The 13,963-nt window shown below is 44.5% G+C and overlaps 1 protein-coding gene and 1 long non-coding RNA gene across 3 annotated transcripts in view; both read left to right on the top strand.

Annotated features, from left to right (window-relative positions):
• NKAIN2 (sodium/potassium transporting ATPase interacting 2) overlaps positions 1 to 13,963 on the top strand; it is a 645,401-nt gene that overhangs the window by 13,385 nt on the left and 618,053 nt on the right. The gene's annotated exons all lie outside the window — the stretch shown is intronic.
• Positions 151 to 13,963, top strand: part of LOC144585979 (uncharacterized) — a 100,632-nt gene continuing 86,819 nt past the window's right edge. The window contains exon 1 of the long non-coding RNA XR_013540638.1: positions 151 to 371. This is a non-coding gene — a long non-coding RNA (uncharacterized LOC144585979). The remainder of the gene's footprint in view (positions 372 to 13,963) is intronic.

Here is a 13,963-nt window from a genome sequence, read left to right as displayed (position 1 = left end):
TGGGGCTCCGGCGGCCATTTTGGAGCCGCCGAACAGCTGATCGGCGGCTCCAAAATGGCCGCGGATGGCCCGAAATGCCCCCCTGCAGCGTTTTCGCGACCTCCGTAAGCAAGGGGAGGGCGCAAAAACGCTGATAGGGGCCATTTCGGGTCACCCGGTGGCCATTTTGGAGCCGCCGATCAGCTGATCGGCGGCTCCAAAATGGCCGCCGGAGCGAAAACATCGCTGGAGGGGGTAAGTTTACACACTTATTGGAACGCATTAAACTAAGTTTAATGCGTTCCAATAGGTTTTCCTGCCCCGCACAGCGATGTTTTCGTATAGCGAAGGTTAATCCGGAACGGATTAACCTCGCTATACGGGGCACCACTGTATTTATATTTTCCTTGATTTCTTCTTTCTTGCATATAAATTGTGGTTGAGTAAAATAATTGGAAAGTGGTCCAAAGACCTATGAGGAAGGTTGTGATCTTCAGAAGATCCCAAATTTATCTTGTGTCTCTGGTGGTGGATGTGAGCCGGGGGTTTCAAGTGCTGGAACAAAATCTCTGATTGGTGCCTTGTTTACCATCAAGTAAAATGGATATCATAGTGCAAAGAGGAAAAGTGGTCTGATTTAATCTATGCCTTTCTAAGATTTGAACAAGGAGTAAAACAGTAAAGCAGCTATTTATGTTTATTTCTTTTTCAGATGTTTCAGAGCAAGAGGTATGTTTTCAGATGTTACCTTACATGCTTGTAAATACCTAGTTTAACATGATGCTAGGGACATGAGGTAATTTACAACTGAGACTTTCTATGCTATTGGCGTGTCGTTTAAACTGGATCATCTTACAGTACATCTGTAACTGGCCACACTACCATGATGCCATACATAATGCCTGCAGTCTCAAATTGCCATGTACATCGTCCACTATTCAGTGGGCAGATCTCACTGTTTCAGTTATGCATACTGAAGTCAGCTCCAAGTGAAATATTTTTTGGACACAGAATGAACATAGTACAGTGGTGCCCCGCTTAACAGGCACCCTGTTTAACGATGAAATCGCATAGCGATTAACTTTTTGCAATTGCTTTGCAATGTTTTAAATAGGTAAAAATCGCTTTGCGATGATCGGTACCCTGTTTCGCTTGCTGATCATCGCATAGCGATGATTTTTAAACAGCTGATCGGCGGTTCCGAAATGGCCACCAGGTAAAAAAAATGGCCACCCGCTGTTTTCTGGGATGGATTCCTCGCTTACCAGGCAGCGAAAATGGCCGCCATATAGAGGATTTTTGCTTAAAGGTGAGTCTGAAGCCCATAGGAACGCATTGAAGGGGTTTCAATGCATTCCTATGGGCTTTTTAATATCGCATAGCGACGAAATCGCTTTGCAGCGATTTTTGCTGCACGGATTATCGTCGCTATGCGAGGCACCACTGTATACACCTAGCCCACGATTACATTATGTCTTTTCCCTCTTTTATTCTTTCTTTTCTTTAATTTTTTTAAAGCAGTGTTAAACTCTGCATGGGTAAGTTTTCCTTACATGCTTAGTGCCATGTGCAGGGCTTGAAAAATCCACTTGTCCACTCATCTGTGACGAGTGAAAAAAAGTTGCTTGACGAGCCACAGCTCGCTCGCTCCCTCCCTCCCTCCCTCCCCCCCTCTCTGATCCTACAGTCCTCCACCCTTCCCATTGCAAAAGGAGAAACAGCCCTCTTGTGAGAAGAGAGTTTGAGTGGCACATAGATATATAGCTCTGCAGGAGGATGTAGAGTAGTCCCATGCTGGAGAATGTGCAGATTCCCTGCTCCCAATTTCAACCGAATGAACTGGCTCCTTAAGAGGCTGGGCGCTTTTGCTTTCAGTTTTATTTTTGCTGGAGACATTCAAAAGAAAGGCATTCAAAATACAAGCTTGATGACCCCACAAGCATGCAGGTAATAAAACAACCCAAGTCTCAGGGTATATTTATTTTGGGTTTGTACGCATTGTTATGTAGAAAGTGCCTAGTTTAAATTTGAGTTTAAACATAAATTGCAAGGCTATATTCCGGTCATGCTGACTCGTGAAATTTTTGACTGACTGGTGAGACATTCTAAAATTTTTCAAGCCCTGGCCATGTGACATCATTACATTGGTTATATTATTTTTGGTCAAGGTTTTATTGCAAACATTGACTTACATGTTCACCATATAATGTTAACATCCAGTTCTTTAGAAAAGGATGTTTTCAGAAGACAGACACTAAGATAGCATGGTTGTGAATCTCACAGTCTATGGCTTTTAGAGAGAAAAACTGTTCAATTCACAATGAGACTTACCTGCACAAGATTTTTCTCCTGGGAAATCTTATGGGATTCTTCAGTAATTTTGTAGTTGAAGATTGTAACGGTTTCTGTACAGAATTGCATCTTTCCTATGCAGGATTCATCTGGAAAGGGCAGAAGAAATTTCTTCTATTCCATCCTGTCTTTCTGGCCTAAGACAGGACTGCTACATTCTTTAAAAGCCCAACTGCCAGGCACAAGATTGCAGCCTGGTGGGTAAGAGCAAACAATGTGAATATCTGCTCAGAACTCACTATATAGTTTTAGGCAATCTACTTTACATCAGTGTGCCTGTTTGTAATACAGGAAATCATGCCACTTATTTACATTTCAGAGTTATTGTGAAAATTTCTGTTATCATTTTTATCATAAATGATACAGAAATGTATTCATTAAAAAGATAGTTTTGAAGATGGAGCTGCTCCTTAGAGTACTTCCTTCTGTTTTATTTATATTTGCAAGTGACAGTAAGCTTTTGTCCATGCAGTGGTTGCTTCTTTGTAGCACTATTTCTGTCACTTTCTTGAGAGAGCTGATAATGTATACAAAATTATGCTAATACATTGGGGCTCATCTTACTAAACTAATCTACTGTTGTCTAGGTATTTGCTATGTTGGTCTTATATGGTCATTCATATTCTGTATTTATGGTGCAATATAATTTTAAGAAATCTCATGACACAAGTCTAAAATGTACTTCCAAATGCTTTTGTTTATGTTTTGCTATCTTTTTCTTTCAGAAAGTTCTCTTTCTTTCACTGCATTTTGCTTTGTGCAATATTTAAGGTAATAAACATCTGACAGCAAGATATATTTTATTTAAAATGTTGTTTAGACTGTGTAGGCATCCTCATCAAAATTAAATGCTAAAGTACTTACAGTAGCTCAGTAGATAGCAAGTAAAGCCAACACACAGTGTTCTTTCAGAATGGTCTTATGGGGAAAAATGAATCTGAAGTACACATTGAATACCTTTTGTCAAGTGCTGGCAGTTCCAGCACTAATGGAGGCATATAGTCATAATTCCATGCTCAGCAAGTAGTAAAAGCAAAACTACATTGCAGAAGCATATGTCGACGTAGAAATACTGAGGAATTCTCAAAGCATCCAATGCAGCTGCCTTTATTAATCATGGGGCCAGTCATTGATAACACCTCACACATATCAATAACATGGGTACGGCTCATAGACTCAGTCCACTGTGTGTAATATGTCCCCAAAATTATGCTGCTAGAAAATTGTGTCCTCCAGTAGTATATAGAGATAACTGAGCAAATCTTATTTCTGACCAATGTCAGTTTCATACTTACTCATTCTCATCCCCATCCTGTTTCTGGCTGTGTGTGTGTGTTTACAACTGAATTTATGTTTTTATTTAAATCATACTTTCATACTATTTTGAGCTTATTTTCTTTTTAAAAACATTTCTAAATGCCTGTTCATTTCTACATATATTACTTCCTATTGTAAGAATTGCACTACAAAATTCAGTGAAGACTAAAGTTCAAAAGATAACTGTGATCTGATCCATGACCAGTTCAGGTTGGTTCACTTTGAAGTGCTACTTGGTCATCCTTCCACACTGATCACTTTGGCTCACTATTTAACAAGGAATTGACTGCAGGTAGAGGTATGACTCCTTGAACAGAAATACAGGCAGCATTCAACACAGGTTTTTGTGGCTTGCAAACAGTCTGGGCCACACAGTGAAGGGGTGTGTTGTTCTACAGCAAGATCCAATGGGTAGAAGATATGCATGATAAAACTCAAAAAAGTTTTCTCAGGAGAAGGGTTCAAGTACAGTACTACTATGTAAACAGTGCTCCCATGCACCCATTGTAACACTCTATACAATGAGCAGCATTAGTATTTGGTGCTTGTTTGAGGAGAATTAGAAACACAATTCACTTCCAATTTAGTTCCTAGCTTTACAAGATGAAAGCACTGCTGCTAAATGGCAAGTCAGTGAATTGCAGTAGAACTGCCATCCAGAAGTTGATCTTAAATGAGCCCTTTAAATTGATCCCATTTGTGCCTAATGAGTTGACGTAGCACTGTAGCATAGAATTTTTTTTGTGGAAAACTGATAGCCACCCTTCAATGGACACAAAGCAGAAGACATTTGTCTTTGCTGTTTGTGGTAAATTTCCCCTGAAATTGCAGAAATATTTCTCCCCATTTTCACCATCTACACCTGCAACAGTGAAAATGGGACAAAGTAACATTTGCCATTGAACATGGAGCAATCTTCAGACTGTGAGTAAATATTGTTTTGTGTTCACTTTTAGTATTTTAGGTGGAGCAGGGAAAGAAGACAGCAGTGTTACTCTAAAATACCTTTAAGCATATCTAGTTAATTATACAACTCCTGTAGAAGAAAACAAGAGTGCTATATGTTCACTTCATATTTTGACACGAGAATCTGTATTGTCTGCCAAAACATGATTGCATGCTGCGTAGTACTAGCACCTATGCGAGATGAGCCAGAATCCTGTTACTTACTTACACTGGCATTAGTCAAATGGTATAAATCTCAGCAGCATTTTGTTACCTATGAAGTCTATTTTTTTTTCTTGTCATATGCCAAGTATTGTGACTGGGGAGCAGCAAGAAATGCAAATGACAATTTTGTAGCTAGAGGCAATTTGTTGCTAAGGTTTATACAATCTAACCTATGCCAGCATAAGCAAGTAACTACATTCTAAACATAGTGTCAGTATGGCTTACTTTCAAGTTAGAGGGCTTAATATTGCAGGCTGTTGTCAAAGTCCAAGATATCACAAGCAGCCTCTCACCATGGACAAGGGCACCAGAACCCAGTCCACCACACAGGGTATCAAGTCCACAGCTGGCATGACCAAGCAGAGGCAGGAGCACTGGACTGGGAACCAGGTTTCGGGACCAGGGGCACAGAGCTGGAACAAGGCACCAAGATGTAGAAGTGAGCAGGAACTCTGGAGTCCAGATACAGAAATAGCAGGGGCTCAGGGGCAACAAGACACAGCACAAGCTTCGTTGCTGAGCCATGTTCTGGGAGGGAGGACCACTCCTTAATTAGGCCTTCCAAGTTTCCAGGTGAGCCTCATGTAACAGCAGCTGTTACACAGGACAGGGCCTGAGCCTGCAAACACCAGGCCATTCCTGGGTCAGGCTGGACGCAATCTTGCAGCTGCCAGGGCGGTGTAGGCCAGATCCTGCCAGCTGTTAAGATCTGGGCATTCTTTTTATATACTAAGAATAAAGGATTACATTATTTCTATGAAATGTAGTACTTTCTGAAATGCATGCGGGACTTCCTCTTCGCAGATGATGCAGCCATCGTTGCCCACTCTGCTGAAGACCTCCAACAACTCATGAATCGTTTCAGCAAGGCCTGCCAAGACTTTGGACTAACAATCAGCCTGAAGAAAACACAAGTCATGGGCCAGGGCGTGGACTCACCTCCTTCCATTACCATCTCTACACAAGAATTGGAGGTTGTTCATGACTTTGTGTACCTTGGCTCAACCATCTCTGACACCCTCTCTCTGGATGTCGAGCTGGATAAACGCATTGGCAAAGCAGCCACCATGTTCTCTAGACTCACAAAGAGAGTATGGCTCAATAAGAAGCTGACGACACATACAAAGATCCAAGTCTATAGAGCCTGTGTCCTAAGCACACTCCTGTACTGCAGCGAGTCCTGGACCCTTTGTGCACGGCAGGAGAGGAAGCTGAACACGTTCCATATGCGTTGCCTCCAAAGGATTTTTGGTATCACCTGGCAGGACAAAGTCCCAAACAGAGTAGTCCTAGAACGAGCTGGAATTTTCAGCATGAATACATTACTGAAACAGCGACGTCTACGTTGGCTTGGGCACGTCGTGAGAATGGCTGATGGTCGGATTCCAAAGGACCTCCTGTATGGAGAAATAGTGCAGGGAAATCGCCCCAGAGGGAGACCACAGCTGCGATACAAGGACGTCTGCAAGCGAGATCTGAAGGCCTTAGGAATAGACCTCAACAGATGGGAAACCCTGACATCTGATCGTTCAGCCTGGAGGCAGGCACTGCATCGCGGGCTCTCCCAATTTGAAGCGACCCTTGCCCAGCAGGCCGAGGCAAAGAGGAAGTCACTAAAGCAGCAAAACCAGGGAGCTGGACAGGGGACAGATTGGATTTGTCTTCAGTGTGGAAGGGATTGTCACTCTCGAATTGGCCTCCTCAGCCACACTAGACGCTGTTCCAAGTCCTCCATACAGAGCACGCTACCATAGTCTTTCGAGACTGAAGGATGCCTAACTAACTAAAGGCACTGGGAAGGAGTTGGTTGCAGTAGGCTTGAGAATAAGGGCCTTAGACCACAACACATAATGGCTGAATGGTAAGCATGTAAGAATAAGAAAAACTAGATGCAAGTGTGTCATCCAAGTTGAGGAAGAAGTGAAAATCTGGATCGGAAGGACTAGAAGCAAGTGTGTTCCCACGTTATCTGAGATCAAAATGTGAGACAGAATTTGGGAATATGGAGATGTAGTTAGTAGAACCCATATGTTTCTAGACAAGCTGCTTGGGTTGAGAAATGAGCTCTGTAGCCACTGGTTTTACAGGGCGTGATATAGTTGTAACTGGATGCCAAGTCAGTACCATGGGGCCTAGCATGTTGGTATTGCATGTTGAACAGAATCCAAGAACTCTATCTTGAACTCGATTTCTCAAGCTTGTGATGATACCATGGTAGAGAAGGCAAAGCTCTGGAGCCCAACTGTCAGATGACTCATTTTATTCCCTGGTTGCCAGCCTCCAGGAGAGGTTAGCAATGGAAAAAGCATTCAAACTCAAGAACAAATGCATTCAGTATTTTAAGAATGCAGCATAATGAATTCAAGAAATAGGTGTGTTGATCAAGATAAAATTTGGTTTGCTAAGCATCTTTTAAAAGGTCAAGAAATGAAAATGATTTATTGTCATGAGTGCAGCCAAAGACCTGGAACCAGAAGGGTTAACTGAGGCTGAAGAGAATGCTGAGAGATCAGAAACACCTGAACCGCCTCCAGATTCTCCTTCCCCAGCAGACAAGCTTTGGGCCAGGCTTTGGTAAAGACTTAGGACAAAAAGGTCAAAGGATCGCTCAAAGGCTGTGTCACATACAGCACTGATGGTACCTGTCTGTCATGGGTTTGGAGGGAAAGTTCCATCCTATGGGGAGTGGAAGGCGGGACATCAGGGGGGAGGAGCTGTACTGTATATATATTTGGAGCTGGTGTGGAGAAGTTTAGAGTTAAGAGTTGGAGTCTGTGTGTCAGACTGAGTACAACTGTGTGTCAGTTAGTACATACCTGATAGGTTCAGGTTTCTTTCTAGGTAGCCAGAACTGATAGGTTCAGGGTCTGTGCGTTACCTTAAAGGGTTCTGGGGGAACCAATCTGTTATATGTGTATGTTTGGGGCTATGCCACGTTACAGTTTCCTATTTACCTGATTCTGTTATTTACCCTGTTTGTTATTTCAATAAACCTTGTTCTTTTATTTATTAAAATCCATTCCTGGTCTGTGTGACTCCTTACAGGGAATGGTTGGTGGCAGCATAAATACATGGTGGCATACTCCAGTAGGTCTGGGGTTGCCACATTGATTGGTGTCCAGCGTGTGGGATACGACTGGTCCAGTTGTCCAGTGGTCCAGCAAAGCCTTAGCAAGTGTGCCCAGAGCAAGGGGGGTCTAGTCAGGGACAATCTGAGGGCGCGTAGGTAATCTTCTAGGCTTACCTCGCGGGGAGGTAGGCTAGTGGAAGAACGTGCAACTCAGATTGGGGAACTAGATTAGGGAGCTCTGAGGCAACCTGTTTTGGCGGGAAAGGGCTGAGGCAAAGCTGCGTGAAGTAACAGTGATCTAGCCTGTCTGCTGAGAGGCCTAGCAGAGGGGGTGGATTCTGCCTGGCAACAGTTGCAAGTTGGTGCTGAAGGAACAGCAGCAGTCTATAGAAGGCTGTTTCTGAGGCAAAAGGAAAAAAGTCGTTGTTTTATTTTGAGGCTTGACTTTTGAAAGCAGCCTGTTCTGGGGGGGGATTATGCCCTTGACTCGAAGCCAGATGGCAGAAATGGGGGAAGTGAGAGAGCCACAGGGAGACCAAGGTTCTGAGGAGGAATTTGGCTCAGTGCAGGATGAGAGCACAGGAGAACTGACCTCAGAACTCAGAAAAATGCTCCTAGCCCAACAGCATGAACTGAGGGTGAGGGAAATGGAGGAAAAAGAAAGGGAGAGGCAGAGAAAATTTGAGATGGAATTAGAGAGGGAGAGAATGGAAAGAGAAGAAAGATTGGAGAGAGAGAGGATGGCGTTTGAGTTAAGAAAATTGGAAATGATGAACCAGAACAATAATAACAATAGAGATTCTGAGGTGGGCCAATTGTCTAAAACTGACCTGAAGAAATTCCCTGTATACCACAAGGGAGATTGCCCTGAGGTGTTCTTTTCTCTCGTGGAAAGAGCGTTTGTGGACTTCTCAGTAAGGGAAACTGAGAAGATGACCATCATGCGATCGTTAATCAGTGGCAGCCTGGCAGAAGTCTATGCAGAGATGCCAGTGGAACTGCTGAAAGACTTCGCTGAGTTTAAAAAACTGGTGTTTGCCCGACATGGGATAAATGCGGAACAGCTGAGGCAAAGATTCAGGTCACTCACAAAAAAACCAGAGCAGACTTTTACCCAAGTGGGGGCCCAACTGGTGAGGTTGCTAGAGAAATGGCTGTCTCAGGAGGGGACAGAGACCTTCCAGCAGCTCAAAGACCTGATAGCGCTGGAACAGTTTTATTCAGTCCTGCATGGGGAACTAAAGTTCCATGTGAGGGAGAGGAAACCTAAATCGGTGGCAGAAGCGGCAGAGATCGCAGATTTTATTTCCCAAATAAGGAAACCCTTAGGTGCTGAGGGGAAAACTGTGGGTAAGCCCAAAGAAACCTACAGCAGGTACTCTCAGGGACCAGGGAAAAACCAGCAAGGGGGAGGGGCCCATGTTGAAGGGAAGCCCTCAGACATGAAACCACCAAGACCTCAGATTTTGGAGGGAAAACCAAAAACAGAGGAGAAAGACTCCAAGTACAGCAGAAAATGTTATTTCTGTCAAGGAAAGGGCCATCTAATCTCAGAGTGTGAGAAATTAAAGCAGCTAAAAGGAAATTTGCCTCATGATTTGAGTGGAACCAAGCCAAAAGCTGTGTTCTGTGTCCAGACAGAGCAAAGCTCCTTGCCATTGAGGGAGCCTGTTGCTATGGCTACTCAATCTGGACCTGTTACATCTGCTGATCAGGCTGAGGAAAATGGTCCTCTTGTGGAGGTCAAGCGCTGCTTACTAGTGAGGACAGATTCGCAATTGTTTGAGACCGCAGGGGTGGACGTAGGAATACTTGACCATCAGTATAGGGGGCTAAGGGATACTTGTTCCCAGGTGACCCTGTGCCATCCAGATATTATTCCTAGGAAGTATATAATCCCAAATGAGAGCCTGAAGGTGGCAGGGATTGAGGGGCAGGTGATCTCACTGCCAGTAGCTGAGGTACCTGTGAGCTTTCAAGGCTGGAGGGGAGTTTGGCGGCTAGCGATTTCATCAACTCTGCCAGCAGCCGTGCTCGTGGGAAATGACCTGGCTGAACATGTGAAACGGGTGCTAGTGATTACACGCTCACAAGCTACCACGGGGACAGTTCAGGGGGGTACTGAAGAGCCCGAGGTGGAAGCAGATGAGGGTAGTCCCGAAGCTGTGGTAGAAACCTTAACCACAGACAGCAAATTTGGCCAAGAGCAAAAGGCAGACGCCACTCTCCAAAAGTGTTTTGAAAAGGTGACAGACACCCAGATAACACCTGAAACCCCAGCGAGATTTCGCGAGAAAAAGGGAATTTTATATAGAGAGACCCTGGTGAATATCTCAAAAGGGGGAGATGGGATCAGAAGTCAGCTAGTTGTCCCTGAAAAGTATCGCCCCATGCTCTTACAAAGGGGGCACTCTGACATGTTTGCTGCGCACTTAGGGGTGAACAAAACACAGCAGAGAATCACACAAAATTTTTACTGGCCTGAAATAGGGAAGCAGATCAAGGAGTTCTGTAAACAATGTGATGTGTGTCAGAGGCAGGGGAATAACCGTGACAGGACCAAAGCGAAGTTGTGCCCTTTGCCTGTGATTGACACCCCGTTCAAATGTATAGGAGTGGATATTGTGGGACCTTTGCCCAAGGCCACAAAGAGGGGGAACCGGTTCATTCTCACCATTGTGGACCATGCCACGAGGTACCCCGAAGCCATTCCCTTGACTAACATCGAAACTAACACAGTGGCAGATGCCTTGGTGGGGTATATGTCCAGGATGGGATTTGCCTCAGAAATAATCACAGATTTGGGCACATCGTTTACATCAAAGCTCATGAAACGGTTATGGCAAATCTGTGGAATTAAACACAAGGAAACCACTGCCTATCACCCCGAAAGTAATGGGTTAACAGAGAAGTTCAATGGGACTCTGATGCGCATGATTAGGGCTTACTTGGCAGAGAATCCAAACAATTGGGACCAGAAGCTGCAATCCCTTTTGTTTGCTTATCGATCAGTGCCACAAGCCAGTACCGGGTTCAGTCCATTTGAACTTTTGTTTGGGAGAAAAGTAAGAGGTCCACTTGATTTAATCAAACAAAATTGGGAGCAGATCACCCAGGGTGACCCACAAGATGTTGTGACGTACATAGACACTTTAATGAATGACCTGAAGAGAAACCTAGAGCTAGCAGCAGAAAACCTGCAAGCTCAGAAGGTCAGACAGAAAACCTGGTATGACCAGAAAGCCAGGGAGAGGCACTTTAACCCAGGGGAGGAAGTGCTTTGGCTTAGGCCCTGCAAAGAGAACAAACTGCAGCTCAAATGGTCAGGACCATACAGGGTCATTTCCAAGATGTCAGATCTGAACTACCTTATAGAACAGGAGGAACACCAAACACGAAGGGTGGTACATGTGAATGCCCTGAAACCCTACTACAGAGGGAAACAGAGGGTTTTATTTGCGATAAAAGCAGCTGAGAGTGAGGAAGCTGAATTACCCTTCTGGGAGGGTAGAGGGGAAGTGAAATACAACCCAGATGAGGTGAAGATCAGTCCTGCACTCACCCAAGACCAGCAGCAAGAACTAAAAGTGCTGCTCACGAAATATCATAAGGTTTTTTCGAATAAGCCGGGGATAGTGAAGGGAGTGATGCATTGGATCCACACAGGGGATGCAACCCCGCAAGCAGTATCCCCATACCGAGTGACGGGACCCTATAGGGACAAGGTGCGGAAGGAGCTGGACGAGATGCTTAGGGAGAACATAATCGTCCCCTCTTCTAGTCCTTGGTCCTCTCCGATAGTCCTGGTGGACAAACCTGATGGGAGCATTAGATTTTGTGTAGATTACCGGAAATTAAACCGCGTAACCACTCCTGATGCCTACCCAATGCCCAGGCTAGACAACCTGATTGAAACCATAGGGGGTTGTCGGTTCATTTCATCATTGGACCTAGTAAAGGGTTACTGGCAATTAAGGATTGATCCCAGGGATCAGGAAAAGACCGCATTTTGCAGCCCTTTCGGTCTATATGAGTTTAGAGTCCTTAGTTTTGGTCTCAGAAATGCACCAGCCACATTCCAAAGGCTGATGGACCAGACCTTAGCAGGGCTCAGTGACTTTACTGTGGCCTACATTGATGATATAGGGATCTTCAGCAATACCTGGGAAGATCACCTGAAACACCTGGAAATAGTGCTGCAGAGGTTAAGTGCAGCAGGGCTAACAGTGAAGGCAAGCAAGTGTCAGCTGGGTAGCCCAGAAATAAAATACTTGGGTCACATAGTAGGGGGAGGAGTGATCAAACCCCTAGAGGCCAAGATAGAAGCAGTTCGTGATTGGCCCAGACCCAACACCAAGAAAAAAGTCAAATCATTTCTTGGGTTGGTGGGCTACTACAGAAAGTTCATCCCGAGGTTTAGCGAGATGGCGACTCCGCTGACCGATCTGACGCGGAAGAAGACTGATGACCGCATCCCGTGGACCAGCGACTGTGAGGAGGCGTTCCAGAGGTTGAAGCAGGCGCTCATCCATTATCCAGTGCTGCGTGCTCCTGACTTCGATCGGGAGTTCATCATCTACACCGATGCGTCTAACAGCGGGGTAGGAGCAGTTCTTTGCCAGGAGGATGAGAATGGTGACCAGCATCCAGTGTCCTACCTGAGTAGGAAACTCCAGAAAGGTGAGAGACATTTGGCAACCGTGGAAAAGGAGTGCCTGGCCATAGTATACGCGATTCAGAAGGTCAAACCTTACATCTGGGGAAGACATTTTGTTCTGTGCACTGACCACTCACCACTGCAGTGGTTAAAGACAATGAAAACCCATAATAGTAAACTTATGAGGTGGGCTTTAAACCTGCAAGATTTTGACTTCGAAGTGAAGGTGGTCAGAGGGTCAATGAACTGTGTTGCTGACGCCTTGTCAAGAAGACCCGACGAGTGAAGACGGCGAAGAAACCATGGACTATGTATATTTTGGTGACCAAAAGTTAAATGTACCTGTTTATTGAACAGGCTTGGTTTGTATTAATAAAGGTAACTTAATGTATTGCAAATATTAATGTTTAAAGGCATAATTGAGATGTTTGACCTAGAGTGAGTAAGTATGGTATTGTATTATAATGTATAAATGTTTTGTGTTTTGATCCTGGTTGTTTTTTTGGAGAAAAGCACTTTAGCTTTTCCCCTGCAAAACAACTTATAAAGAGGGGAGGTGTCACATACAGCACTGATGGTACCTGTCTGTCATGGGTTTGGAGGGAAAGTTCCATCCTATGGGGAGTGGAAGGCGGGACATCAGGGGGGAGGAGCTGTACTGTATATATATTTGGAGCTGGTGTGGAGAAGTTTAGAGTTAAGAGTTGGAGTCTGTGTGTCAGACTGAGTACAACTGTGTGTCAGTTAGTACATACCTGATAGGTTCAGGTTTCTTTCTAGGTAGCCAGAACTGATAGGTTCAGGGTCTGTGCGTTACCTTAAAGGGTTCTGGGGGAACCAATCTGTTATATGTGTATGTTTGGGGCTATGCCACGTTACAGTTTCCTATTTACCTGATTCTGTTATTTACCCTGTTTGTTATTTCAATAAACCTTGTTCTTTTATTTATTAAAATCCATTCCTGGTCTGTGTGACTCCTTACAGGGAATGGTTGGTGGCAGCATAAATACATGGTGGCATACTCCAGTAGGTCTGGGGTTGCCACAGGCTGTCCACAGAAATATCCGTTCAACTAGCCCTGAGTATTAACAGGATGCAAAGGTTTCCAGCAGCTCAAGGAGCTGTTTTACTATAAAACAGCTCCTAGTCAGCCAGAAATACTGTGGAAGCAATGAGTCAAAACCCCTGGCTTGCATCCACGCTCCTTGAACCGTGTTCCTGACCCTGGACTACACTGTGTATTTGACTCTGGACTCTGACCTTGGACTGCATTCTGTGAGTTGGTTTATGGACATTGGCTTTGCATTCTTGGTATTCCTGACCTTGGACTGGTTTATTGGACTTTGGCTGTTGTAACCCCCGGTAACATGACATTTATTTTGTTCAGTAGAAATTCAACAAGTGTCATGTAAGGGGGG

Source organism: Pogona vitticeps, chromosome 1, assembly GCF_051106095.1.
Source record: "Pogona vitticeps strain Pit_001003342236 chromosome 1, PviZW2.1, whole genome shotgun sequence".
Classification (NCBI taxonomy): domain Eukaryota; kingdom Metazoa; phylum Chordata; class Lepidosauria; order Squamata; family Agamidae; genus Pogona; species Pogona vitticeps.
Note: the sequence above shows the minus strand (reverse complement) of the source record. Positions and strands in the feature narration are given on the sequence as shown.